The sequence below is a fragment of the Dipodomys merriami genome, unplaced genomic scaffold, assembly GCF_024711535.1.
Source record: "Dipodomys merriami isolate MVZ:Mamm:240054 unplaced genomic scaffold, mDipMer1.0.p SCAF_55, whole genome shotgun sequence".
Lineage (NCBI taxonomy): Eukaryota > Metazoa > Chordata > Mammalia > Rodentia > Heteromyidae > Dipodomys > Dipodomys merriami.
In genome coordinates, this window is record NW_027206124.1 from 7,551,856 (window position 1) to 7,579,831 (window position 27,976).

The 27,976-nt window shown below is 58.1% G+C and overlaps 1 protein-coding gene across 2 annotated transcripts in view; it reads right to left on the reverse strand.

The window, feature by feature from the left end:
• Tafa5 (TAFA chemokine like family member 5) overlaps positions 1 to 27,976 on the reverse strand; it is a 165,395-nt gene that overhangs the window by 63,852 nt on the left and 73,567 nt on the right. The window lies entirely within an intron of this gene.

Sequence of the window (27,976 nt, forward strand, 5' to 3'; positions counted from 1 at the left end):
AGCTGCCACAGATAAGAATCCAAAATGTGTATGGGTGCCGGATGGATGGGTGGATAAATGCATGCTACAGATGAATGAATGAATGGATGATGGGTAGATAGACGGGTGGGTTAAGTGGAATGACAGTTGGGTGAATGGATGGTTGGGCCAATGAGTGGAGAGGTCCGTGAGTAAGTGGGTGTGAGGACAATGAACAGACCATGGAAGATGGATGGGTGACTTGATGGGTGATGGGCAGGTAGACACGTGGGTCAAGAGGGAGATGGCTGGGCAGATGGGAAGGTGAATGATGATGGGACAGATGGAGGGAGGGAGGAAGCAGCTGATTCTCACATGCTCAGGGTTAGGGCCACTCCCCAGTATCTTCATCTACCTGGACCTGATGCAGTAGAACTGCTCCACAAAGAGACACTGGGTAAACAGCTGCGTACTGCATCAACCGTCAAACCTTAGAAGAAAGGGATATTCATGGGGGAACACAGATCTGGCCTTGAGGGACCGAGCCCCAGGACATGCGTTGGGGGGAGGGGGGCAGGGCAGCAGGAGAACGCCCACCGGAAAGCAAAGAACAGGGCTCCGCAACTCCCGTTCGGAGATGAAATTAAATTGTTCTCAGCAAAAAATAACAAAAACAGGAGAACAAGGGACAGTGTTCCCTTTTCTGAGGAGGCGGTGGCAGCAGAACTAACTGATTAAAAACCACCTCCCAGATTTTATGAGCATCAGAAAAGTCCAAATCCAAATTGGGCCATGTTGAGATAATGAAGTCAAAATATGTGCATCCATTTGCAACTATGTGGGAAAGGAAAGCAAAGCTCGGGGCAGGGGAGATGGGGAAGGCTCGCAGACAGAGCCACGGACGTGGGCGAGGCAGGGGACAGTGATGGGCTGGGGTCCCGGGACACTGCAGAAGAGATGGGAGGGGACTGACAGCGAGGAGGGAGGGGTGGGAGGTCACCAGAGAGGTCATCAGGGACAGGAACGGGCACCCAGCCGGGTGAGGCAGGCGCACCCAACCGCTGCGCCCACCTGAGGATCCCGCATTAGGCACGTGGGCACATGGGAAGGAGAGCCTCCTGCCCAGAGCGCCAGTGGCCTGCGGCGCGGCTTCTCCTGATAAGGGCCTGTGAGGCTCCAAACCCACTCTGTCCATCTAAAGCCAGTCTCTGCCCAGCCCGCTTAGGGAAGGCCATGCTTCAGCCCAGACCCCCGAGTCTCCTGTGCTCCCACTTCCCACACATGAAGACCCTCTCGGCCTACTGAGGTGGAGTGTGAGACGCACCGAGACACACGGGGTCTGCCGCCACCCCTTCCTCCCGGCTCTATTGGGGGGCCGCTTCCCGAGAGAGGCAGGGCCCAGGGTCCATGCAGCAGCCACTGCTGGGACGGAGGAGGAGCTCGGGGGCCTAAGGAGCTGACAGGCTGGGACAGGCAGCTGGTGGGGGGTGGGGGGGCGGGACTGCAGGGCCTGTGGGGTTTAGACTGGCTCAGGCAGAACCTTCTGGGCCCTGAGCCCTGCATCTCAGGCTCTATCCATCTGTGGCAAGCCCAAATCCTCTCTGTGTGAGGACAGGGGAAACTCTTGCAAATGACAGCAAGGCAATGAGCCCTGGGGACGGCGCAGAGGGGGCTCACCCTCCTCTTGGCGGATCAGCCTGACCCGGGGCCAGGGGTCTCCACTCAGCTCCGCCCCTCATGAGCAGAACCCCGCACAGAAGCTGTGAGGAAGACAGGAGGCCGCGCTGCTCGGGGGCTGGCCCTGCCTGCGATGTGGGCAGAGGTAGAACAGCCCTGGCTCCACCCAGGAGAATGAAGACCAGCAGGCACCCTGCCGGTGAGGATGCGGAAGCCAGAGGCACCACAGCCCCGGAGAAAGGACCATAGCCACCATGCCCACCAGCCACCAACCACCCTCTCCCTCCACAGTAAAGGGCCTGTCTGCCCGCCCTGAGTCTTCCCAGCCTTCCCAGAAACAAGTACCGCTGGTCCCCCACGGCTCCTTGAGGGTCTCTACAGGTGGTCAGAAGCCAAAGGGAGAAGAGAATGAGGTGAATGAGCTTCTTAAAGCAAGAAGATTCTCCAAGCCCCTTCCCCCACCATCCAGTCACAGATGGGTCTGGAAGCCAGCGGCTTGCTCCTCCACAGCCACAGGACCAGGGAGAGGCACTGCAGAGTTACAAAAACCAGCTGTGCATGGTGCCCTGCAGGCCTCCAGGAGCTCTGGCTGGGCCAGGCACCTGTTTACCAGTGATGAACATTACACGGAGCCAATCAGTCGTCCATAAGTCAGGAGAAGCTGTCCAGCCAGGTTTATGAGCAAGTAAATCCCGACTTGTTCCAATAAAGTATTTACGAGGTCTCTTGTTTCAAAACTGCATGGATAGCCATTTTTCTAATCCAATTTAGCCTGCAAAGGTTAAATACGAAGACTTGGAGAAGCTCGGAGAAGACACCATGCCACGCCACACCCCTGCATGTGTGTTTTAGGTCTGGGAAGCAGCAATGCTGTCTGGGCCAGCGTGTGAAGCGCAGGAATCAGGCAGAAGGGGGCTCGGAGCCCAGGCTCCCTGGGTATGCTGCAGCCCACTGGGCAAACAGTCTGGAGAGAATAGAGACACGACTCCCACAATCACAAGCCCAGAGCTTCCTGCAATGCTTCCCTATTTCCAGACAGCCTGGCCGCTCCACCCAAAGACCACAGAGAAGTCCTAGCTCTGCCATTTGCTCTGATGACCTATCTGCAAACGGGGCACTAACAGCAACGTCAGCGGGGCTCTTTCTACCGAGGTGGTGTTACTCCTGCAAAGGGCTCGGGGTCCCCGTTCCCACAGCACTGGCTGCGGACCCACTGGGCCTCACTGCCAGTGGAGGAAGCCTGGACACTGGGCTCTGGGGCATCTTCCAAACACCCAGCCCTCGGCTCACACACACCGATCACCGTGGCACAGCTCGGTGACTGTCTCATCTCCCAGGGTTTCTCCAGCTTCTCCAACAGGCACTCAGAAATGACGGCAGAACTTGCCGGAATGGTTTGTGCTATTAACAACTGGGCCTTGTGGTTAATCATGACTTCGCCAGAAAACACCAGAAATGGTCCTAACTGCGCCGACCCTTCCACGTGAAGCCTGCAGCCTTCTGCAGCAGCTGTGCCTCACTCACCCCGGACAGACCACTCCTGGTGCAGAGGGACCCTCCCACACACACTCTGGGGCAGTGCTGGGTTTCCAGTAACCTCCCAGCCTGGTGCCCCACCTCCCCCCAGCCCTGAGCACAACCCAGGAGTCTGCCTCCAACACAGTCAAGGGAGGCTGTGGAGGGCAAGGTAGGCCCCAGATGCTCCATCATCCTGGGCGACTGCTCACCCCACCTGCTACCTGGGGATGACATTTCTCTCCTCCACCTGCTGTAGCAGTCAAATAGTGGTTTCCATTAGTGCTGCTGGCATGAAGGTACAGCCTGAAAACTCTTGCTAATTAAGCCCTCTAATCACCATTTCCATCTTCTGTCACCTGGGGAGACACACACCTGTCCACCCCACCAGAGCACAGCCCCTCCAGAGGCTAGCAGGGAGAGGGTGTGACCTCCACCATACTCCGATACTCTGATACGACCTAAGAGGTGGAAATGTTGAGGATAAATGGGGAGACCTCTCCCACACAAGGATGAAATGAGTATAGAGCACCTTGAGGCCATTCCTTCTCCTCCAGGGCTCCAAGGCCAGCTGCCTTGGACTTCTGGGCCCACCAGCTAAGCCTCCACAGGCACACACCTGCTCCAGCCTTACCCTGCCAGTAGGCACGGAGGCTGGCCTGAACCCTCGGTCCACCCAGCCTGGAGGAAACCACAGAGGCTCCTGTTTGCAAGAGGCAAAGGCAGAGGGTCCTCACGGGGTTTCTGCAGACAGCTTGATGTGTGCTGACTTCAGAGGGACCGAATGTAAGTCCCCCAAAGCAAATCTGCGGATGGTACAGTCCTGGTGGACACAGCACAGGGACTTGAAATGTGACCCCAAGCTCTGCTCTCTGTCTTGCCAGGGCTTCTCCTGGGCAGAGAGCTTGCCCTTCTACCCAGAAGCCATCTGCTCTGTCTGTGACTCACACCAGGTAAAATCTATGAGTCTCCAGCAAGGACAAGCGGGCCTCCCCTTACGCTCGGATCCCAGAGTGCAGGGATGTATCTAAAGATCTGAAAATATGGCACCTATGACACAGCGTATGGAAGATGGCATGAATGTGCGCAGTGCTGTGTACATTTATCTGAGGATGCATCTATGAATGGAGTGAGTTTGGTGGTGGTTTAAGCAGTTATGGAGTTCCCACACAACATAAACATGGAAGGATGGACACATACGTCCCATCCTCTCTGAGCACATGTGAAATTTCATAATTAGGGAGGAGACAGTGCTGGCCCCAGCGGTCTGTGCTGCCCGGAAGCCCATCTGGGAGCCCGTGAGGACGTTCAACTCTGCAGAGGGAGACACCCCTGGGTAACTAGCCAGGACACACTGGGATGACACTCGGCAGCCGAGTGACACCAAGACAACCTCCCCAACGCAGTGTCAGAAATCAAGACGTCCAGTGCTGGCACCACTGTGGCCGGCTTCATCCCTTCTCAGAAGTGCAGGCGGGAGCCAGCCGTGAGCACAGACCCCAGCAGCCCTTCCCACAGCCTTCACACCGACTCAAAGGGAGGGCAGAAGCTGGACCCAAGCCCACAGACAGCTGCTAGAGGTGACACAGCAATCTCCTGGGCCACCAAGGATACAGGTGGTCCTGCAAAACTAGACACGGCTCTGTGACACCCACTACAAACCCAGGGTACCCTGCCATCGTGGGGGACCCACCATGGCCGTGTGGGGAGGACGCGCCATCCCAGAAGACCTGCCGCTGGGAAGGCAGGATCCAGTCTTCCAGGATCCATCTAGGATCTCCTACTCCACTCTGCCCGTGATCCCCTCCGGACGGACTGCACGGACCAGAAGGTAAATGTGGGATCCAACCCCCTTTAAGTTCCCTAAGATTTACACAGACTGTAAACTATGATTGGCCTGCGCAAATATTTCACTCTTGCTTCTGATGACACACGAAAAGGTAAGTGAGCACCAGTCGGCGTGAGCAGGAGTGCACTGGGAGTCAACTGTGGTTTCAGGCTGAGGATCTGGTCCTACAAAGATTGCCAACTGTTCACACGAGGGTCAAGTGTGGCAGAAAATGTTCCACCCCGGCCTCCCCTGCCAAGCACAGGGCTCCCTGCGGGCTCCACCCGTCTGCCGCCCTGAGGAATTCTGTCCCTGCCCTCTAGCAGGGACCTCCCAGAGACCCTGTGTGCCTGGACACTGGGGCTGAGCCCCCGGGGCATGGCCGCCTGGAGCCGGCTTTGTGCCTGGCACAGGGGCCAGCCAGGCTCTGAGGATGCACAGGCTTCTTTCTCTTCCCAGCCAGGGTGTGGAGAGTCCTCACAGCTGACTCAAGGTGTGGCACCCTCTGCAGGGGTCCCTCCTCCTCTTGGACGTGACTCCGCGACCGGACCCCGGGGTGCCCTGTGCTGTTCCAGCCTCCACCTGGGTCCGAGACTCTCTAGGGAGCAGTGACCACACCTTTGTGGGAAAGCTGAGGCACAGGGACATGGACGGTCATGAACTAAGATTCCCAGGTGGCTCCTGAGGCCCGGAACCCCTTTCCCATGGACCAGGAACACAGCAGCGGGCTGTGCACAGTACCTGGCTGTCCAAAATGCTTCTTGGAGCTTCTGGCCCCAGCCAGGCAAGCCACTGCATGGACACACAGCATGCTGGAAGCTCGGCATTTCCCACTCCCGGTTAGCAGACTGACGCCAAGCCCCAGCCCATGCTCCTTCAAGTTGGGGATGGGGTCCAGCACCGTGTGTGCATCCTAGGTCTGTGTGTGCATGCAGCGGTGCTCAGCACACCTGGGCCTCCTGATCCAGGTGCCCAGGGCACCCACCCACTGGCCAGACACAGGCTCACTCCTCTCCAGAGCTGCTCTTCATAGGCAGCAACTTCACACACCTGACACAGGCCCAAACAGAGACCTGCTCCACACTCCACCGCTCAAACCAGAGGCCTGCTCTATGTGTCCACCAACCTCTGTACAGAACCCACTCCATGCATCCACCCACCCCTGCACACAGCCCACTCCACGCGTCCACCCACCCCTGCACACAGCCCACTCCACGCGTCCACCCTGGGACAAGTAGGGATATGCTGCAGTGGGCTGTCTCGCACATGTCCGTGTCAGGCTTAGAGACTCTGGAGTGGTCTCCAGGGAGGATGTGAGTTCCAGAGCTCAGTAGCAGAGAATCTGGGACTGTGCCCCAGCCCTAAGTGGTGGTGATCCCAGCACCACCCCGCGGGATCATGGTGTTTTCCTGAAGTTTGATGAGATCTAGAAATGGCCCGGAGCTGCATCCGGGGCGTCCTCACCCGCACCCTGCAGTCACGGGGCGTGGGTCACAGGGAGGCCTGGGAGAGCCCCACGCGGGCTGCCCCACACCCAGCCATGCGGCACACCGGGAACTGTTCTAACGGATCAGAACCCGGCAGAACAAGGCACATTCCTGTCCCTGCTCACACCGCATGCAGGCCTGGGCCTGGGTGCATCCCGGGAGGTCGGGAAACCATGAGCACCGGCCTCCGCCCGCGGTCACGGGCCTGCCCTGACTCACGTGAGCTGTGGTGACTCGGTGCGGGGTGACGGGGCACGTGTGACTACGTCCACCCAGAAGGCCTGGTAGTCCCTCCGGCAGCTCAGGGTCCCGGGGCAGGGAAGATGCAGCTCTCGCCCCGCAGGGCCCCCCTCCGAGACCAAGCATAGAGGCATCAGCCCAGGTGTGGGGCAGCCTCCCACGGGGCAGGGTGTCCGTCCCAACTCCAAGGCTCAGTCTCCCACGATGCTGCTCTACCTCCTGGAACAGCATCTCCCCCTGGAAGAGACTTCACCGAAGAGCGAGGAACGCTAAGCTGGGGGGGGGGGGAGCAGGGGCAGCATGGGAAGCAGAGAGCTTCCATCCACATGGACACAATCAGGACCCCACTCCACAGCAGCTCCACAGGCATGGGACACGGGGCAGAGATCAGCACAGGCTCCAGTGAGCTCTGGGAAGGGAGGAAGAGCCGGAATGGGCACCACTGGGCTATATCCACAGCACCCCAATACCTTCTACCCCAACATCAGCCAGGCACTGAGTCACAGATGCCCAGGAACAAATTCTGGACCTAAAAGAACGGAAAATTCTAGAGGCTGCTGCTCTGTCTGTAGTTCAGTCTGACCTGAAGCACAGGTTGGCTAATAAGGCCAAGAGGACGGATTCTAACAGTGAGCAACCAGGTGTGAAAGATTCACCCCAGGAAGGCGAGTCAACAAAAAGGAGGGGGGCCACAACAGCAGAGCTGGGTGCACACGGGGATGGGCGGCAAGTCCTGGCGCAGAGCTCGCCGTCCCCGGGGCTAGGCCGGTGCAACAGCCAGGGCCACACACACTGGAGCAGCAGGGGCACTGCGGCTGACCCGGCCTTCCAGCAGGGAGAGAGGCCCGGCACACCTTCAGGGGGCAGGCATCTTGGTGGCTCCTTCCTCTAAGAGGAGACCCTGCCCCAGAAGCCACCCTGCCCCTGCCCCAGCTCCCCCCTGCCTGCCCACCCTCCGTCCCCCTTGCTGCAGGCCCACAATGCCCTTGGCCCTCACGGGGTGCTAATTTGATTATGCTGAAGTTCATCATGTGCGAGAGTGCTTCCCCGGGGACCTTTATTTATTCATACAGCGGTGGCGGGCGTGAGGACGAGAGCCTACAGCTTTTCAGCCATGTACTCTTCAGCCAACGCAGAGAACGGCCCGGCTCCACATAGAATTATGAAAAATAGGCACAAAACCCCTCATTATGTATAAAGCGCAGGTGCCAAGATGCAGGCTCACCGCTCGGCTCTGTCCTTCGTTTCTCTTCAGGAGTGCTCGTCCCCCAAAACCACCCGTCCCCGGGCTTCTCCCCGGCACAGCCATGGCCGGGCAGCTGTTGGCCGTGGGCTTCCAGCAGGTCTCTCCGGACAGAACTCCTGCAGCAGCAGACCTCAGGCCTAGCTCCCCACAAAGCCAAACAACCCCTCCATTGCTCTAGTTTTGCAGTTCAAAACTGTATGCTGCAGCTTGGACCCCTGGCACCCCTGACTGGAAACTCTTGGCCGATGTGAATGAGTCATGGTGGGACCTCTAGGGTGGGGCTTGGGCCTGGGAAACTGGCCACCTTATAACGAAGAGTCAAGCCCAGAGCCAGTGGCTCATGCCTGTAATCCTAGCTACTTGGGAGCCTCAGCGCCCAGATCAAAGCCAGCCAAGGAAGGCAAACTGAGAAACTCCATCTTCAATTATTAATTAACAGAAAGCTGGAATTGGGGGTGTGGCTCAAGTGGTAGAGCACCAGTGTGAGGATAAAGCTGAGAGAGAGCACAAGACCATGAGTTCAAACCCCAGAGCCAGCAGACATGCACACATGCTCACACGTGTGCACGCACATGCACGCGTGCGTACACACACACACATCAAGAGGTGCACAGACATGGCGAAGGCAGCTGTGTAGATGAAGACAGAGATCAGAGAGATGCAGTCAAAAGTCCAGGACGGCCCAGTACCACCAGACACTGGGGGTACACCTGTCAGATTCTCCCACAAGGAAACCGACCTCAGACCCGTGAGTGTCCTCCTCCCGAATTCTCCACGTCTTCTACTACTGCCTCTGTCCATGTCACAGACAATACCTGGCCCAGGCTGGGCCACTTGCTGGTTGGCAGTTACCAAGGCTATTTTCTTTCCCACTTAGGCACTGCAATCAAGCGATAGTGATCCTCAAACACAGCCGCTTCCGCCAGGAAATGTGAGGATGTTCCCTTCATCAGGGAAGATGAGCACTCCCTGAGGGTTTTCCCAGGTTATCCTACAGGTCACCCACGGGATCCATGAGGATGACCTGCTCCGGCTGCCACCCTGAGCCCAGAGGCCCCCAGAGGCCTGAGGTGCATCCTGGGGCCCAGAGGCCTCTGCACTGGGCACACAGCTCAGGGGTGAGCAGGATGCACGCTACCGCCCAGTGTGGAGAATTCACAGCCCCGCCCCACCCCACCTGGCATGCTCAGACCCCTGTCGGTTCACAGACAGACAGTGCACGGGAGTGGGATCAGCCCCCTTGACCCTCCTAAGCCTAGGCACACATCTTCCTGTCGCATAGCAGGAGTTCTGCTCTCCTTGGGGGACCCCGTGTTGGAGGAAGGAGGCAGGAGCGCTGTGGATTTGAGTGGAGGCCGGGAGAGCGACCTGGGCCAGCTGGAGCTCACACCCTAGTCCCCAGGGCCCTGTCCAGGGAGCTGTCCCCAGGGGCCGGCCTGCCTCCTGGGCACCTTGGAAAGGGCTCTTCTGGGGATGTCAGTGTCCAGTCTGGGGCCGGGGAGGGACACGGGGCTCAGGCGGGCATCCTCACTGGGGCCTGCTCTCACTACCGCAGCCACACCCCGACAATGTAGTCTGGGTGGCTGCACTCATCACCAAGAGTGTGCTGCACTCCTGAGGTGAAGCCCCAGCCCCGTTGTAGGCCACACAGCATCGCGCCCCTCCTCTGCCTGGCCAGGGCAGCTCACAGAGCCTTGGGAGGAAGGCCCGGGACGGGGCAGGGCAGTGGGGCAGGTGGGCCAGAGGGGGAGACTGTCCACCCCTCCAAGCCTGGTGGACAAGGCCAACCTTCCTCTGCTCATACAAAGTGGCCTTCAGGAGATGGGACACAGAACCAGTGTGAGGACACGAGGCAGAGTTCCCGTGGGTCCGCCCACGACCCCGCGGACACTCGGGGCAGGAGTCTTCACACCACCGCACGTCCCCCGCCCCCCCGGGAGCCGGTCGGTGTACTCTGGCCCCAGGTGGAAGGCTGGGCAGAGGAAGTGTGTGGAACTCGACACTATCGCTGCTCCTGACTGGCAGGGGGAGCAGGCGGAGGCAAGTGCTTTTAATAATGCATTCCTGCATACAGCAGTAAACATATTTCTACACAAAAAGAAGAAAATCAGAGAAGAAAGGAAATAAATTACCCTATCATCCCACCGCCCGGGCAGCCGCTGCGAACCTCCTGGCACACGTTCACGGGAGCACTCCCTCCTGCTACAGATCTTGATGTGAATGTATAAACACACGAGAGGCACCGGAATCCCGTGAACACTCCACAAACCCACTTCTTCCCAGTCTCGGAATCAGCACCGATTCACCCAGGTTCCGGCACCTTCCACAGTGCTCGAACCCTTCCCTCCCTGTGGACCCCTGTCCTTCTGCTCTCCACCACACCCCTCCCTGTGGACCCCTGTCCTTTGGCCCTCCGTTCCCTCCCCCTCCCCAGGGTCAGACACATCTCTGGAATCGGGGCTTGGGCTTCCTGGGCCTCAGTGTGCAGGCAGGGGAGCCCTCAGGGGGCTGCTGTCAAGCGGTGCGTGGGGAAGGGAACGGTCCTCCTGTGCTCCCCGTGTGGCTCATTCAGCTCACTGGACTGAGTCACCTCGGTGCTGCCTCCTCTCTCCAGCCGCCAGCTGCGCTCCAGGGAGGGAGGGCCCCATTCACACGCAGAGCGCCGTGAACCCAGAGCCCACGCGGGCGGGCCTGAAGCTGACCACATGCTGCTTACAGACTAAAGTTAGCACTGCCCACCCCCCTCACCCCCGTGGGGGGTCCTGCGGTGATAGTGACCAGATACGGCAATCCAGGCTCTCGCTTGGCTCCCTGAGCTAATTTTACATCCAGTGTATGTGCTCTTGGGTAAGAGAGGCAGGCCCTAATTATAGAAATAGACTCAATGCCTGACATGCCTTCTGTGTAGGAGGCACAGGTAGGCGGACCGGGGACCACGCCAGCCACAGCTCCCTCACGCTGCCAGGCTCCCGGAGGACCGGGGACCACGCCAGCCACGGCTCCCTCACGCTGCCAGGCTCCCGGAGGACTGGGGACCACACCAGCCACGGCTCCCTCACGCTGCCAGGCTCCCGGAGGACTGGGGACCACACCAGCCACGGCTCCCCCATGCTGCCAGGCCCATGGAGGACCGGGGACCATGCCAGCCACGGCTCCCCCACGCTGCCAGGCTCCCGGAGGACCGGCGACCACGCCAGCCACGGCTCCCCCATGCTGCCAGGCTCACGGAGGACCGGGGACCACGCCAGCCATGGCTCCCCCACGCTGCCAGGCTCCCGGAGGACCGGGTACAATGCCAGCCACGGCTCCCCCATGCTGCCAGGCCCATGGAGGACCGGGGACCATGCCAGCCACGGCTCCCTCACGCTGCCAGGCCCACGGAGGACCGGGGACCACACCAGCCACAGCTCCCTCACGCTGCCAGGCTCCCGGAGGACCGGGGACCATGCCAGCCACGGTTCCCTCATGCTGCCAGGCTCCCGGAGGACCAGGGACCACACCAGCCACGGCTCCTTCACGCTGCCAGGCTCCTGGAGGACTGAGGACCACACCAGCCACGGCTCCCCCACGCTGCCAGGCTCCTGGAGGACCGGCAACCACGCCAGCCACGGCTCCGCCATGCTGCGAGGACCGGGGACCACGCCAGCCACAGCTCCCTCACACTGCCAGGCCCACAGAGGACCGGGGACCACGCCAGCCACGGCTCCCCTATGCTGCCAGGCTCCCAGAGGACCGGGGACCACGCCAGCCACAGCTCCCTCACACTGCCAGGCCCACGGAGGACCGGAGACCACGCCAGCCACGGCTCCCCTATGCTGCCAGGCTCCCGGAGGACTGGGGACCACACCAGCCACGGCTCCCCCATGCTACCAGGCCCACGGAGGACCGGGGACCACGCCAGCCACAGCTCCCTCACGCTGCCAGGCCCACGGAGGACTGGGGACCACGCCAGCCACGGCTCCCCCATGCTGCCAGGCCCACGGAGGACCGGGGACCACGCCAGCCACGGCTCCCCTATGCTGCCAGGCTCCCGGAGGACTGGGGACCACGCCAGCCACGGCTCCCCCACGCTGTGAAGCTCATGCGCCCTCCGTCCACTCTGAGCCACATCTGCAGAGGCTGTCTGGGCTGTCCAGGCCAGGACTAGGCCATGAGTGCCCACTGACTAGGCTGCCGTGCAGGCCTCTGGGACACACAGGCCATAGTGCCTCCATCTCTGCCCCAGTTGCTGGCAAAGAGCACCAAAACCCTTCTTATCTCCAGGATGGTAAGTGTCTTCCCTCAGCCAGAGTGGTGGGATGACTGCAGGCAGACAGTAAGGCAGGAAGGATGGACGGGATTTCCAGCCACGGGACTCCAACTCCAGGGAGGGGAGTGGTTGGTGAGGCAACCACCATGATGTAGGCTCAACCATCAGGCCACATCGCGAGCCCTCTGTAAAACTCTTGAGATACAGGTTCCAGGAGCTTTGGGATGGTGACATCGCAGGGCCGGAAGGGTGCGGCCCAGAGCGCTAGGTGCCCCAGGGGGCTGGGCACTGTCACCTACCTCTTCTTTGATGGGCTGGCCATCTGTCATAAGTTGGCAAATGCCAGGTAGTGTTTCCTGAGTCCTCAGGACTTCTGCGAAGAGAGTCTGGGAGGGCGGGACTGGGATCACAGCCACTTGGTCAGTGGTGTAGCTGGCAACCTGGGCTAGGTGGTTAGCATCTCTGGGGGGTGGCTGTGCATGGAGCCTGGGGGGTCTGCCCTGGCTCCTGTGGTGTGAGACAGCGTTGAATTAAGCTGTATGACACAGGTGACAGTCGATGTCTGGAGTGGGAGGACTGGTTAGTGTGAAAGACCCACAAATGTGGCAGCGTGTGCGAGGAAACAGCACAGCCCTGCCAGCCCAGCCACACACGAAGGCCGGCGGCCTCCCGTGCTGCTGCCTGAGGACCGGGCTACTGCCAGGCCGGGCATGGCCAGCCTCCTGGCACCGACACCAGGCAGGGATCTCTCTCCCCGTATGGCCTCCCTCGAGCCCTGTGCCACTGATCCCAGAGTCTCAAACACTGCCAGCCCTTCACTCCTGCCTCCCAGCTGGGCTGTGAAGACAAGATGGTCAAGTGGTTTGTGGGTGTGGATGGATTGAACGTTTCAATCTGTGCACTCCAGGCAAAACAGCTGTCCTGCTGTAACGCATCGGGCCCCAGCCGAACAATCCAAGGCCGGGGGGATGAAGACTGAGCCCCTGCGCCTGAACCTGAAACATCTGCACTCCACGCGGCCTCCGTGACACCCGCCCTGCAGCCTCCGCTGAGCGCCTCACACCCAGGAGCCAGTCCGGTGCTGTCATCACTCCCCCTGGCCACACCCTGCCCTTCAGTTCTTTGATGAGACCCGGCTAGGCTTGGCCGGGGATGGAGGGCCAGGGCCTCTGACATTCCCTCTCTAGTCAGTGTCCTGGTCCACTGGCTGGGCGCCTTCAGCCATGTGCGTGTGACTGGCCGGCTACCATCACCTCTGTGTCCCTGAGCGGCTCTCTCCTCCTCCCAGGAGGAACATTGCCTGGGTGTGGAAACTAAACTTGGCCATCCCCTAGCCTGTCTACGACCTGTCCCAACCCCAGCCTCTGACCTGTGGGTTGGAAATCCACCGAGGCCTTCTAGGAGGAAGGAGAGAGGTGAGGAGAGGTGCAGACATGGGGTGGCCTTCCACAGAGACCAGCCAGGGAGTGCAGCGGCCGGGACACAGCACGGCAGCAGGGACGAGAGGCCCAGGTGGCGGGGCAGTGAATCGGGGAGGTGGCGGCAGGCAGGCAGGCAGGCAGTCCCGCAGGAGCGCTGGGGACGAGCAGGGGCCAGGCACAGGACATCCTCTCAAAGCCAGAAGAGAACTCCACTGGCTTTGCAAGGAAAATTGTCACCTGACACCTGTTTGTGTTAATATAGAGAGATTATAAGATAAAAGGCTGGGTCTTCCCTCTTTCTGTGCATAGGTTATAAAGACCGCTTTACGAAGAGCAGCATAAGAAGAGCCCCTGTCACTGGGGAGCAAGCCTCCAGTCCCTTCCCGCCTCTGCCACCAGCCCTGCACCAGGAGACTCCAAGAGGCACCTCAAGGCAGGCAGGCAGGCCAGGCGGAGAGCACTCACAGCGAAAGACACACGGTCTCCCTGGGGTCAGGACACCAGCAGCACAGGGCTCGGAGCTCTGGAAACTGAGCAGTCACAAGCCGCAGCCCGGGCAGGCACAGCAGCCCAACCTCAGCATGGAGACCTCAGCATGGAGGAGCCGGGCAGGACCACCGCCCCACGTGACAACTCAGGCGGGTGATGAGGTCATCGTGGACGCATGTCAGGACGTGTGTCCAAACCCACAGGCCGTGCTACACCAAGAGGCCAGGGAACCAATGCACACTGCCCAAGGGCCCAGGGGACACTTGGGGTCATGTGAGCCTGTGACAGGGGACACTGGGGGTCATGGGTACCTGTGACAGGGGACACTGGGTGTCATGTGAGCCTGTGACAGGGGACACTGGGGGTCGTGTGAACCTGTGACAGGGGACACTGGGGGTCATGGGAGCCTGTGACAGGGGACACTGGGGGTCATGTGAGCCTGTGACAGGGGACACTGGGGGTCATGTGAGCCTGTGACAGGGGACACTGGGGGTCATGGATACCTGTGACAGGGGACACTGGGGATCATGGATACCTGTGACAGGGGACACTGGGGGTCATATGAGCCTGTGACGGGGGACACTGGGGGTCATGGATACCTGTGACCGGGGACACTGGGGGTCATGGATACCTGTGACAGGGGACACTGGGGGTCATGTGAGCCTGTGACCGGGGACACTGGGGGTCATGGGTACCTGTGACAGGGGACACTGGGGGTCATGGATACCTGTGACCGGGGACACTGGGGGTCATGTGAGCCTGTGACGGGGGACACTGGGGGTCATGGATACCTGTGACCTGGGACACTGGGGGTCATGGATACCTGTGACAGGGGACACTGGGGGTCATGTGAGCCTGTGACAGGGGACACTGGGGGTCATGTGAGCCTGTGACCGGGGACACTGGGGGTCATGGATACCTGTGACCGGGGACACTGGAGGTCATGTGACCTGTGCCAGTGCACACTGAGGGGTGTGGAGGACTGGCAATTCTCTCCAGTGTCTGCTTAGGTTTTCTGTAACCCTAAAATTGCCCCCATGCCTGTCAGTGGCAGGCAGTGAGCGTGGATGCACATCTCTGCCTGTCCGCTGAGGCTCCAGACCAGCGGGCGGTGTCTCCAGAGGGGTGGGCGGGGCCTCTCCCCCCCACTCCCGCCGGCCTTTTGGTGCTATTGCGCAGCAGCTCCCTGATAAGCTCCTGCCAAGCAGCATTCTGGCGTTCGGGGCTTCTTTCTCCTTTTTTTTTTCCTTGGGGAAAGGGGTGGCACAGAACTGGGGTTTGAACTGGGGGTTGGGCATCTGGTAGCAGGGACTCTAGCACTGGAGCCAGGCCCCTGGCCTTTGTCTTTAGCTATTTTTTAATAGTTATTTTTTAAGTAGGATCTGGTGCTTCTATTTGCACTTCCCATAGAACTGGGATGACAGACAGGAGCCACTTCACTCAGCACTTTTATTGGTTGAGCTGAAGTCTCTCAAACTTTTCTTCTTCCCCTCACAGACTGGCTTCAAATCCTAACTCCACCTCCTCAGTGGCTGGGTTCCGGGCAGGAACCTCTTCCTCCAGCTAGGTCTCTAATTAAATGAGACAGTCTACTGGTACAATTTCTCCAGATGAGCCCCACTTTGAAACCCTCCTGCTCAATCTCTTCAAATCTGTGCAATCCAGGCACGCTTTCAGATACATTTCAAAGCTTTGGAACATGCCTGTGTAACACAAAAGTTAAGATTTAAACAGTAATACCACTAATTCCCCTGCAATGGGGCTTAAGTAGAGCAGAATGAGAGATAATGAATGTCCTCTTACAAATCACACGGCAAGTTGCATTATCATACTTAACGATTTTTTTTTTTGCATAATCTTGCCACTTAATAAGGCTACAAGATCTCATGTACGAGAAGTTTTAATTTATTCTGCTTGTAACTCAGCCGGAGCTGAGACAATCTCAGTTCTTAAAGGATTAAAGCACAAAGATGTTGGCGTGGCCCTACACACACACTAATTAAACAGCACAGGGACCTCCACTGTGGATGGGACCAGCTCCTGGAAGGGCGATGTGGCCCACAGGATGTGTGCTGGGCACCGGTCTGCTGCCCAGGTCCCCCACTGCCCTGCTCCCCTACATACAGACATGGGTGAGTGACCTCTCCCCCACCGAGGTTCACGGGAGCACCCCGAGCCTGTCCGGAGCTAGCTCTACCAGGTCCACACAAGGGCTCCTACGCTCCCTTGTGCAGCCAGGCTGCCTCGACTGTCAGCAGCAGCACTTACTAACCAAACCAGCACATGCACCTACTGCTTAGCCTCTTCTGTGGGACAGGAACTGGCCTCTACCTCAGCTCCACCAGCTCCCAGAAAACTATCTGGGTACCTGGCTGTGATCATAGCCATCCAGGACCTGGCTGGAAGGAGCAGGGCACCATTAAGGCTAGCGATAACTGAGAGTGGCAGCCGCACCCCTGCGCCAGCCCCCCCCCACCCCGGGGAGATGCCCCAGGGAAGTTGTATAGAGAATGCCCCAGACGTGGCGGCTGCAGAGGCAGTTAGACTCAAGGCCTTGATTCCAAAGCGAGACGCAGGGGTCACCAAGAAACACGTAGATCCAGAACTGCCCAACACGGGACTCCACCTGCCTCTGGGGACTGGGAGCCGTGGATGTGCGGAGACCGCCAGGCACGGCATTGCCGTGGGACAGACAAGAGCCGGTCCTGTCCAGCCCCTCTGCTCTCACGCTGCACAGACAACTGGGGCACCGGGCTGGACAAGCCACCGCTCCACACCGGGAGCCTGTCAAATCCACCCGCCCATCCTTCCACTATCTGTACTGCTGTGCCCTCTTCGTGCAGAACACGGACCGAGTCAACTGCACCAAGGCCGAGGCCCTGGGCCCAGCCCGCCTCTGCAGAGGGCTCCGGCCATGTGCACAAGCACATGAGCACCTGTGTGCAAGCTCAAGTGGGCTCACAGCTGGGAACACATCCAGAGGCTTCCTGCACGCGTGCCCCGAGGCCCCGCCAGTCCCTGACCCCACGCCTAACCCACGCTGGGTGAGACCCTCAGAGCCAGTAAGGGCTTGCTGAGCACTCTACCCCAAGGCTGGCCGGCCTCCCCTGTGTCTTAGGGTAGATCAGCCTTGTGCAGCGCCCCCCCACCCCAGAATAAGGAGAGACACAAGCATCGCCCCATGGGCAGAGAGCGGGCACCTTCCAGGCCCAGCACCGTGGTCAGGGCCTTTGGTTTTCTGGCCTTTTCATAGTCTAAGGACTCAGGCAATTGGGAAATAATGAAGTAACTTCAGTGCGGGCCTGCACTGCCTGAGGGCACCGCCCCCTGTGCGGTCCAGTCCCTGCTTCACAATCTCAGAGGCCAGTCCTGGCCATCCCAGAGACCCCGGTCAGGACAGTACGCAGGGGGCAGACGGGGAGGCAGAGGCCTGGGAAGGCCAGTTGGGGTTGCGGCCGCCAAGCCCTCAGACTGGCCTTTCTCTCCTGCGGCTCTATGACACTGCTTCTGTCCCTGGCTTGGTGCTCTGGAGACAGACAGCAGGAAGGCGGGCAGTGGGGACTGAAATCCAGGGGTACAAGTAGGAGTAGCGGCACCAACATGGCCACTCGAAGCCAGATAGGCTGCTGAGAGAGGAACGTACAGGCATCGGGGCCACAGAGTGGAGACACTTCTGTCCAAGAGGGATCAGAAGGCAGCAATGGGCGAGGCCTGTCCAGGACAGGGCCACCACACGGTCCAGGCACGCACACGGTCCAGCTCTCCGTGAGGACCCGGCCTGCTGGGCCTGTGTCATCACAGCAGCCCGGGAGGAGGTTGGAGCACAAGCCCAGGGTCACACACGCTAAGAGGAGGGCTGCTTCTCCACAGTGGGGGCCGCGGGTCCCAAGGCCACTGTGCCTGTGTGAGGGGCGACCCATCGGGGACCACAGGGATGGATGAGCTGCAGGAGCTTACCTGCACAGGGTGCCTGCGACCCACAGGTCACTACCACTCATGGCAATGACACCCGACTCTCGGGCCCCAGCCTCCAGGGCCAGGGTGGCCAAAAGTGGTCCTTGTGACTCTCTGGGGACCCTTCCAGTCCCCCTCTCAGCAGGAGCTCTCTCAGGACGGGGACATCCCGGACAATGGCTTCACCACCCCGCCAGGCCTCATGGCCATAATTCTGGGGTTAAGTCCAATCACGCCAGCACTCTGCCTCTTAGTATTTTTGTTTGTTTTGTTTTTGGTGGAGGTGGTGGGTTTTTCTTGTGCCGGTACTGGGGTTTGAACTGAAGGTCTGGGTGCTGTCCCTGAGCTTTCGTACTCAAGTCTGGCACTCCACCACTTGAGCCACACCTGCACGTCCAGCTTTTTGGTGGTTAACTGGAGATAAGAGCCTCATGGACTTTCCTAACCAAGCTGGCTTCAAACGGTGATCCTCAGATCTCAGCCTCCTGAGTAGCTTGAATTACACATGTGAGCCACTGGCGCCCGGACGCCTCCTGTTCTTACTTGTTTTTGTCTGTTCCCCATCCTGCTCAGACCCCCGAGTCTCGGCACAGCCTCCTCTTGGGCCTTTCTTGCCCTAATCCCTGCATGGCTGTCTTGGTGTCCAGTGGTCGGGAGGGGTGATCTGGGCCCAGTGTGGAGCCCCAGCAACCCCTCCCCCCATTCTCCGAGCCCTGACTGACTGCAGAGGCCCGGAGAGGATCACATGCACAGCGGCTGCTCACCGCCAGGTTCCCTGTGGGCAGAGGAGACAAAATAATTCAATGCACAGAACGTAGCATTGGGCTCTCAGTGCCAAGCCACAGACTTAATGGAAAAGAGAAATATCTCAGTTTCAATTAACGTGAATTAATGCATTAAGAACAAATCACAAATAAAACGAGTAAACACTAGGAGCACACTTTTAATAACATGCCAGGTAACTGCTAAATTGGCCACAGTCTACTCTAATCAGAATCAAAAGTGCCTTTGGGGAGGCAGGTACAAATGTCAAACTGCTTTTCACTATTTTCTTTGGAGAAACAAAAAGGAAAGGAACATGCACTTTCAGATGGACGCACGCCAGCAGGCTCCCCGAGGACCCATGCTGGGCCTGGGCACGGGGTGGCCTCTTGCCTCTGCCCCTAGATAATAGGCCAAGGAGGGCAGAGGGCCCAGGCCAGTGTCAGAGTGGCACCCAAAGACCACATGCCCAGAGCTGGCAGTGCCAGGCCCTGGGGGCTCAGGCGGCTGTAGCCCCTCCCACAGGCCATCACAGAGACCAGAGACCCACAGTTGCGGACCGAGGGGACCCCAGGACCCCGGGACCCCAGTGCAGACGGGAACTCAGGCCGGAGCCCGAGGCACGTTGCTTCCCCACTCCCATGTGGTGGGCTAGCCAGTGGCCCCAGAGGCATGTCCACCCCAACCTTAGGACACGGCTCAATTGGATCCCAATACAGAACACGCAGATGAGATCAGCTGGGATTCAGGTGGGCATACACGCAAAGGTCAGTCGTCCTCCTAAGAGAGGAGACGGGGTCCGCCAAGGACAGTCGGGGCTGGCGGGGGGTGGGCTCAGGACAGAATCTCCCCCAAGCCCAGGAAGGTACATCCCTACTGACACACGGATCTCTGACTTCTGACCTCCAGCCTGTGATTATTCAGGTGTCCAGTGTGCAACCACTTATCAGAGTAGCCTCAGGACACAGACACTCCGCATCGCACTGTGTATCTACGGCAGGGCCACGTGGACCCTCTCAGCTCACCCAGGATACCTGCTCCTGTGCAGATGACTGGGCACCGTCCCAGGCTTCCCAGTGCCTGCCCAGCAGCCACAGACCCGAAGCCCATGACATCCAGCCGCCCTACCTGGCCCGGCCTGCCTCTCTGTCCTAGCCTTGGCTTAGCCAGGTACTTAGTAGGTGCTCAGTAAACGTGTCCTCACCAGCACAATGCCTCCCAAACCTCTGTCATCTCACAACTCCTGTGACTTTCCTGCATCCGTGCATCATGTGAGTGTGAAACAGACACTTTCCATCACCCTGTAAATAGAGCCAGCACCGTTGCCATAAATAGAAGGTAACCATAAAAGTAAATACACAGCCATTAAAATGAAAAACGCCCTTCCGCATCCCGCATAAAACCATCTCGAGGGCCAACAGCAGTGCGTGCCCTCGATTTAGGGAATGCTCAATTTATGATGGAGGAGTCTAAGAATTCCTGGGACGTGCACCCCAAACCCAGTCTCCAACAGAAGCAGCTCCCGCCTTAAACCCCAGCTCTCTGTGGAACGCGTCTTCCCAGAGACGAACCCCATCTTCACTTCCTGGTGAGAGTCTGCCTGCCCCTGAAGCCCGTCTTGATATGGAGGCTGGGAGACAAACCCTAGGCTCCGTCCGCACCCGGCCGGGCTGCCTGGGGACCGCACAGGTGCACACGCAGGTGGCCGGAGCCAGTCGTGGCTGAGGCTGCCGCTGTGCATACCGCAAGCTTTCCTGGGTGCGCTCCGTGGTACCACAGGCCTACCGAGTCACAGAGCCGACGCCTCTCCTCTCACCGGCTCGGAGGCTCGGAGCCCGGGCCGAGGTGCCTCTCGGACACACTCTTCCCTCCGAAGGCCTCGGGCAGGCCCTGCCCTCCAGCGTGGCGGCACGCCAGCCTCTGCCCTGTGTGTGCAGATACTTCACCTCTGCTCTCACAGGACTGGCTCGGATTTGGGGTGCAACCTAGGTAGGAGTATCTCCCCTGCAGACTGTCGTGGTGTCTGCACAGACGCTTTCCAAATGGAGTACATTTTCAGTTCTAGGGTACGCTTGTGCTTGGGGACTCTCGCCTGACACACGGGGCCCCCGCTTCTCATGGTGCACCACCACAGGCCCCGCTCCATCTTCTCACGCGGGCCACCCACGGAGCCCCAACTCCACAGCCAGCGCCTCCCTTCCTCCAGGACACAGTCCCGCCTGGCACACAGCTGGCACGCCATGCGTGCATGCCAACCGGAGGCCGGCGTGTCTGTCAGGGCTGTCCCCACGGTAATGGGCAGGACCAGCAGGAGGCTGTCACTGTGCAGGCGTTCCCCGGGGACAGGCGGTCCGAGGACGCATGGCAAGGCGCTGCCAAGGCGGGTTTATTTATAAGGAGTCTGAGCTCTATCAGTGAGGCGAATCAGAGGGCCTGCTAGGCTGCCCTGCAATCGGGGAAGGGAGGTAATTGGCTAATAAAATCCACCCCCTTCGAGGCAGAAGCTGGCTTTGAAAAGCGTGTGTATCTTAAAGTCTGTGTGACCTCTTCTAAATATACCCGGGCCGGTCACGAGGGCCTGGCCGCAGCCCGCAGGCCCGTCCTGGGACGGGTCTCCCCACAGGCTCCCGAACCACGGCACTCAGCAATCACAGCAATGAGACATTTCGCTCACCCTAACCTGAACCTTCCAGAAGCTCCCCTGCCCTGCCCCCCTGGGGAGGGGGAGTCGTCATCCAAGGGCAGCACCAAAGGCACAGGTTCCCAATATCAGAGCCCCAGGCCCCAGGCTGGGAACCAGAGATGGCCAGTCCCAGCCCCACACGGGATGCCCGTTTGAGGGGTGACATTCTGCCTTAGCCCCCACTCATGGATCCCTCTTCCTGGGGTACAGACAGACAGCCCGCCCCCCGGAGCCAGCAGAAGAGGGCACTGGGCTGCTCACCGGGGGTACAAGTTCTGGCCTCAGGCCTCTGTCCTTGAATCTCCTCAAGGGCAGAGCCGTGGAACGATCGCTCTTGGGAAGGTAGACTGGGAGCCTGGTGAGGGGGTGGAGGGCCTTCCAGGCCCTCTCCACACTCAGCCTGGCCTTGCTGCCCCTGCCCCGCCTCCTGACCCTCCCTCCCCTCCCCTCAAGGCAAACACCATCCCTAAAGAACACCCAGTCTCCCTGGAAACCCCAGCCCTGTCAAGAGTCGCCAGCTCGGGCAGAGCCTGGCTCGGGGCAGCAGGAGCGTTCAGCCCGCTGCTGCCCGGCCCCAGGAGAGCGCCAACCACAGGAGAGGCATGGCACTGGCGTTCCAGCAAGGGCTGATGGGAGGCTCCATCTGCACAGGGCCCACCTGGGAAGTTCGGCCTGTCTGGAGAGGCGAAGCACAGGCCCCAGCCTCCCCTAACGCCAGCACACCCTGCCTGGCCAGCCCATCAGTGGACGGCAGGTGCCGCAGGAGGTCTACTCCACCCTCTGGGTCACCCCGAACGTCGGGGGTCACGGGCAGGAGGGGATGGCCTCATCTAGGTCCCCGGTCTGCTCCAAAGGTGCTGTTCTCGGGGCAAGAAGAGACCTGGCGCTGCTGCACGGCATCCTCAGACCTCTGCAAGTGGACATAGGGACCCGGGCACAAGTGGGGGTCGGGCCTGCCTCCCACTTCCAGCCACACTGAGGTGACCAAGCGACCATGTGCCAGAGGAAGGCTCCAAGGTCACCTTGGGCATGGTCCAGACCACCAGCCTTAGAAGGAGAGTCCCAACTGTGTTATGCAGCTGCCACCTTACGCAGCCCACCCTAGGACACAGGCAGGAAGCAGGAGAGACCTGGAGAGACACTCTGCCCACCCAGCCCACGACAAGGTCAGCCCAGCTCCTCCGGGACAGGGCCCCTGGCCCAGCCCCCTGTCCAGAAGCTCACAGGGATTGGCTGGTGGATGGACAGGTGGGCTCTGGTGTTTTACACAGTTCTGCTCAGGGCAGAGAAGGCATGGCTACACAGCCAGAGTCTAGTCCACCACTCCAGCACAGACTGAATTCCCACCCCTTCCAGCCACCCTGAGAGCCAGGCCTCCCTCACCTGACACCACGTCCATCCACTGAGACCAGGGCCTGCTCAGGGAGAGCCAGCCCACGAGGGTGGGAATGGCTGTCCACACCACTGCGGCACCCAGCCTGTGCCGATGCCTGCACTCGCTGTCCATGGGCACTGCTCCCCTCCCAGCACAGGCCCCGGCCCCCATGTCCTCGCCCAGAAGTGGACTGTGTGTCCTGGGCCTGCCGGGCCCTCTCCTGCTCCTAACAGCTCCTCCATAGTGGCAGCCCCCATCTACAGAGGTCAGGGATGCCACTCTTGTGGACCCACCGTCCAGGGAGAACCTGACTGTCAGCTGACTAGAGCACACAGAGGAAGGGATGGAGGCCAGGCCAATCCCAGAACTTCCCATCCAACACCCTCACCCAGGGCAGAGGCACAGACAGTGCCCTGGAGAGACCAGGCTGGCCGGAAAACAGCGCCCCACCTCATCTCAGGCAGGCCAAAGTGGGGACCGAGTACACAGGCCAGTCAGAACCAGGCCTGTGTCTGGCTCAGCTGACCTCCTGACTCTCCTGAGCTGCCTCCCCCACCCATGCTCCACCTGGCGCCTCCCGCTGATCCCTGTCTCCTCTGTGGCATCCCCAGCCGCCCAACCACCCACACTGCTGCCCTTCCCCTGGACACATCACGCCCCCCATGGAATGCAGAGCCATCTGCAATACCCAGGCCACAGGTGTCAGGCGCAGGCTGAGCTGCAGTAGCAGAGAAAGGGCTGTTGCCCCACTCCGAAGAGGCTGTGGGCCATGGGTGGTGGGTTTATGGATGGGGGGTATGGGCCCGAGGTGGGTGTGGTTGTGCATTTGTACACATCCTGTGTGCACACACTGCATGTGCAAGTATGGACCTATGTAGGTATGGGTATTATACAGGTGTTTGTGGTGTATCTATGAATAAGTGTGGTGTGTGGTTGTCATGTGGTATGAATGTGCTGCGTGTGTGTTGGGTACATATATGATGTGTGTTGTGTGTGCCCTGGGTATATACAAGGTGTGATATGTGCTATGTGTGTGGCATGTGGAAGGATGTGTGCAGGTGTGGGGGAGTGTTGGCAGCATGTTACACACTGGATATGTGTGCTGTGTGGTATGGGAATATGTGTGGTAAGCATAAGATCTACACATGCTATGCATAGGTGGTACAGCTTACGTGTGGTATGACCCTGTGTAGAGTGTTCACATGTGTGTTGTGCATATGGCAGTTTGTACATATTTGTGTGTGCTGTGTATGGCATGTATATACATAGTATATGAGTGTGGTCTGTGTATATATGGCATATGCCCTGCATTTGGGGAGTATGGTATATTCAGTGTAGACTGTGCATACAGTGTGTGCTTATATATAAGATGTGAGGTGGATGTGTATCTAGCGACTGTATATCATCTGGTGTTTGTATATTTGCTGTGCACATATGTTGTATGTGCTGTGCATGTGAGGTATGGTATTGGTGTATCACTGTGCGCCGTGTATGTGTGGTGTTTTCCATGTATATGTTATACGTGCATATTCAGTGTACACCGTGTATATGGGGTATGCTACATATACACATGTGTGTTAGTGTGTACTGTCTATTTGTGGTACATGCCACGTACATGAGTGTATGCTGTGTGTTGTAAGTGGTGTATGTTGTATAGATGTGTGTACTGTATACATGCATGTTCAATGTATGCTGTACATATACAGCATGTGGTATTCACATGTGTTGTGCACTAGGTACATGAGTACAGTGTGCTGTGCTGTGTATATGTGTGTCCAGTATGTCTATATGTGTAGTTGGTATGTGCTGTGTACACAGTGTGTGCTGTCTATATGTGTGTATCTAGTGTGTACTGTGTATATGTGTGTCATATATTTGATGTGTGCTGTCCATATGTGTGTCATGTATTTGGTGTGTGCCGTGTATATGTGTGTAGTCATGTGCACTATGTGTCCTGTATTTGGTGTGCACCCTGTACATGTGTGTCCATGTGCACTGTCTATATGTGTGTCATGTATTTGATATGTGCTGTGTGCACTGTCTATATGTGTGTCATGTATTTGGTGCATGTTGGGTTATGTGTGTCCATGTACACTGTCTATACATGTGTCATGTATTTGATGTGTGCTGTGTGCGCTGTCTATACATGCATATGTATTTGATATGTGCTGTGTGCACTGTCTATATGTGTGTCATGTGTGCACTGTCTATACATGCATGTGTATTTGATATGAGCTGTGTGCACTGTCTATATGTGTGTCATGTATTTGATATGTGCTGTGTGCACTGTCTATATGTGTGTCATGTATTTGATGCATGTTGTGTACATGTGTGTGTCCATGTGCACTGTCTATATGTGTGTCATGTATTTGGTGCATGTTGTGTATATGCATGTGTCCATGTACACTCTCTATACGTGTGTCCTGTATTTGGTACGTGCTGTGTATATGTGTGTATCCGTGTGTGCTGTCCACATGTGTGTCATGTATTTGATACATGCTGTGTATATGTGTGTATCCGTGTGCTGTCCACACGTGTGTCATGTATTTGGTGTGCGCTGTCTATATGTGTGTATCTGTGTGTGTTGTCCACATGTGTGTCATGTATTTGGTGTGTGCTGTCTATATGTGTTTCCTGTATTTGGTGCGTGTTGTGTTATGTGTGTATCCATGTGTGCTGTCCACATGTGTATTATGTATTTGGCGTGTGCTGTCTATACATGTGTCCTGTACTTGGTGTGTGCTGTCCACACATGCATCCTGTATTTGGTGAGTGCTGTATGTGTATATCCGTGTGTGCTGTCCACACGTGTGTCATGTATTTGGTGTGTGCTGTGTATATGTATGCATCCATGTGTGCTGTCCACACGTGTGTCATGTATTTGGTGTGCACTGTGTCTATGTGTTTCCTGTATTTGGTGCGTGTTGTGTATATGTGTGTATCCCTGTGTATTGTCCACATGTATGTCATGTATTTGGTGTGTGCTGTCTATATGTGTTTCCTGTATTTGGTGCATATGTTTGTATCCATGTGTGCTGTCCACACGTGTATCATGTATTTGGTGTGTGCTGTCCACACGTGCATCCTGTATTTGGTGCGTGCTGTATGTGTGTATCTGTGTGTGCTGTCCACACATACGTCATGTACTTGGTGTGTGCACTGTCCACACGTGCATCCTGTATTTGGTGTGTGCTGTATGTGTGTATCTGTGTGTGCTGTCCACACGTACGTCATGTACTTGGTATGTGCTGTGTTATGAGGGTGTGGGGTCTACACATCATCTGGACAGCCACGGCTACGGCACCAGCACCTGGAGCACGCAGCTCCCCAGCGCAGGTAGGTTCAGCAGCAGGCAGAATCAAGCCCCCGGAGCTTGCTCACGCCGATGGACGGGGCCGCAGCCCGTGAAATGCCTCTGAGGGGCCCCAAACCCACTCGCTGGACAGACTCCGTACTAACAGCAGGCCCGGGCTCTCCACGGGCTGCAGCATGTACTTCATATACGTCTGAGCCACAGCAGCCCACTGGCATTTACATGTTAGACAGTGACTTCCTTCTATGCCAATGAGACGAAGTAACTGCTTGCCCGCATCAGCCCCCAGCCACCCCACACATCCGCTGCTCATTCATTACATGGCTATCGGCTATATTTTAAATTAAGTTCATTATATATGTCCATAAACTTTATGTCTTAGGTAGATTACACACACAGTATTAATACCTATCAGCATTTAATTATGAATAATCATATTCATAACGTACACACACGCACACACAGTATTGGCATCATTCCTTGAGGACAGACCACACGCTGCCTTCTCCTAGGCCCTCAGCTCCTGCACTGGGCGGAACAACTGCTCTCTCAGGTCCAAGGTCACCAGTCCTCTTACCCCAGTGGCACCCCTGCCCAGTGCTGCACCTTGTGCTGTGTGCCCAGAGATGGGCGGAAACCACGAACATCCAGACCCTGATCGAAGAGGGTCTGAAAGTCTCTTCGCTCAAGTTCAAAGCAGGAACATGAGAGACAGAGGAGTTTCCCACCATGCAGAGGGAAGACAGGCCCGTCTAGAGCCCAGGTGGATGGTGAGTTCAGATTTTCCAACCCCAGGGTCACCCTGCACCCTCTCTCAAAGGCCTGTGTGGCCCTGTGCTCTGGCTGGAATCAGTCCTACTTGGAGCCGGCTGCGGTGAGCCAGCGTCTGCTGCCTGCTCCATCCCCGAGCCCTTCCTGCCTTCACATTTACAGTTGTCAGACACTCTGCAGCTGAGAGTCCCATTACAGTGAGTGTGGGTTTTATTTAGATTCTGTGTCACACCAGAAATGATAGTAAATGATGATAAAGCAGCTGGTTATTTTAACGCCCTTCCAATTCCACCCCTCCCTGGCGGCCATTCACACGCCGCTGGCCTCCCAGCAGTTGCGGGTGGGTTAGGGGAGAGGCTGGAGCCCTGTGCCTCTGCACTGGATGCTCTGTGCCTTGTCCATTCCCTGTACTCCTAAGAGGGCTGCCAGGCCCTGTGGACCATCGGGCAGGCTGTGCTGGGGAGGCCCAGGGCCTTCTGGACAAAGCCAAGCCTCCTCTACAGGCGGCCCAGAAACTCCTCAGCCAGGGTGCCAGGACCAGATCCCTGCATCCTGTCCGGAGTGGTGAGTATGTGCAGCCCAAAGGGATGGTGGGAATTTTGGAGAGGGTTACTGAACTCGTCTTCAGTTAGACACAAAGGCCTGAGCTCCGCTGCTCGCTCCTCCTCCTCCTCTCTTTATCACAGGCTCTAACCTGGTGTGGGCACAGCCTCCAGCCTCCACCAAAAACAACCTCGCTTTTCTGAACAGCTCAGAGGAGTCTACCAGGCCCTCACCAACCAGAATTGTCCTGCACAGGCCCCTGCCCATCACCACATCATCTGGGAACAAGTGCACCGTTACCATGCGAATTATGTTTCTGCAGGCTTTAGGTTCAGGAACAATACTGTCTCCTAAGTTCTTTGTCTATTTTGTAAAGTAAACTGATTGCTGTGCAGGTCTGTGAGCCAACCAAATGTCGGCTGGTCATCTTGGAAGAACCAAATGAACGTGGCTGCACAGAGCTGT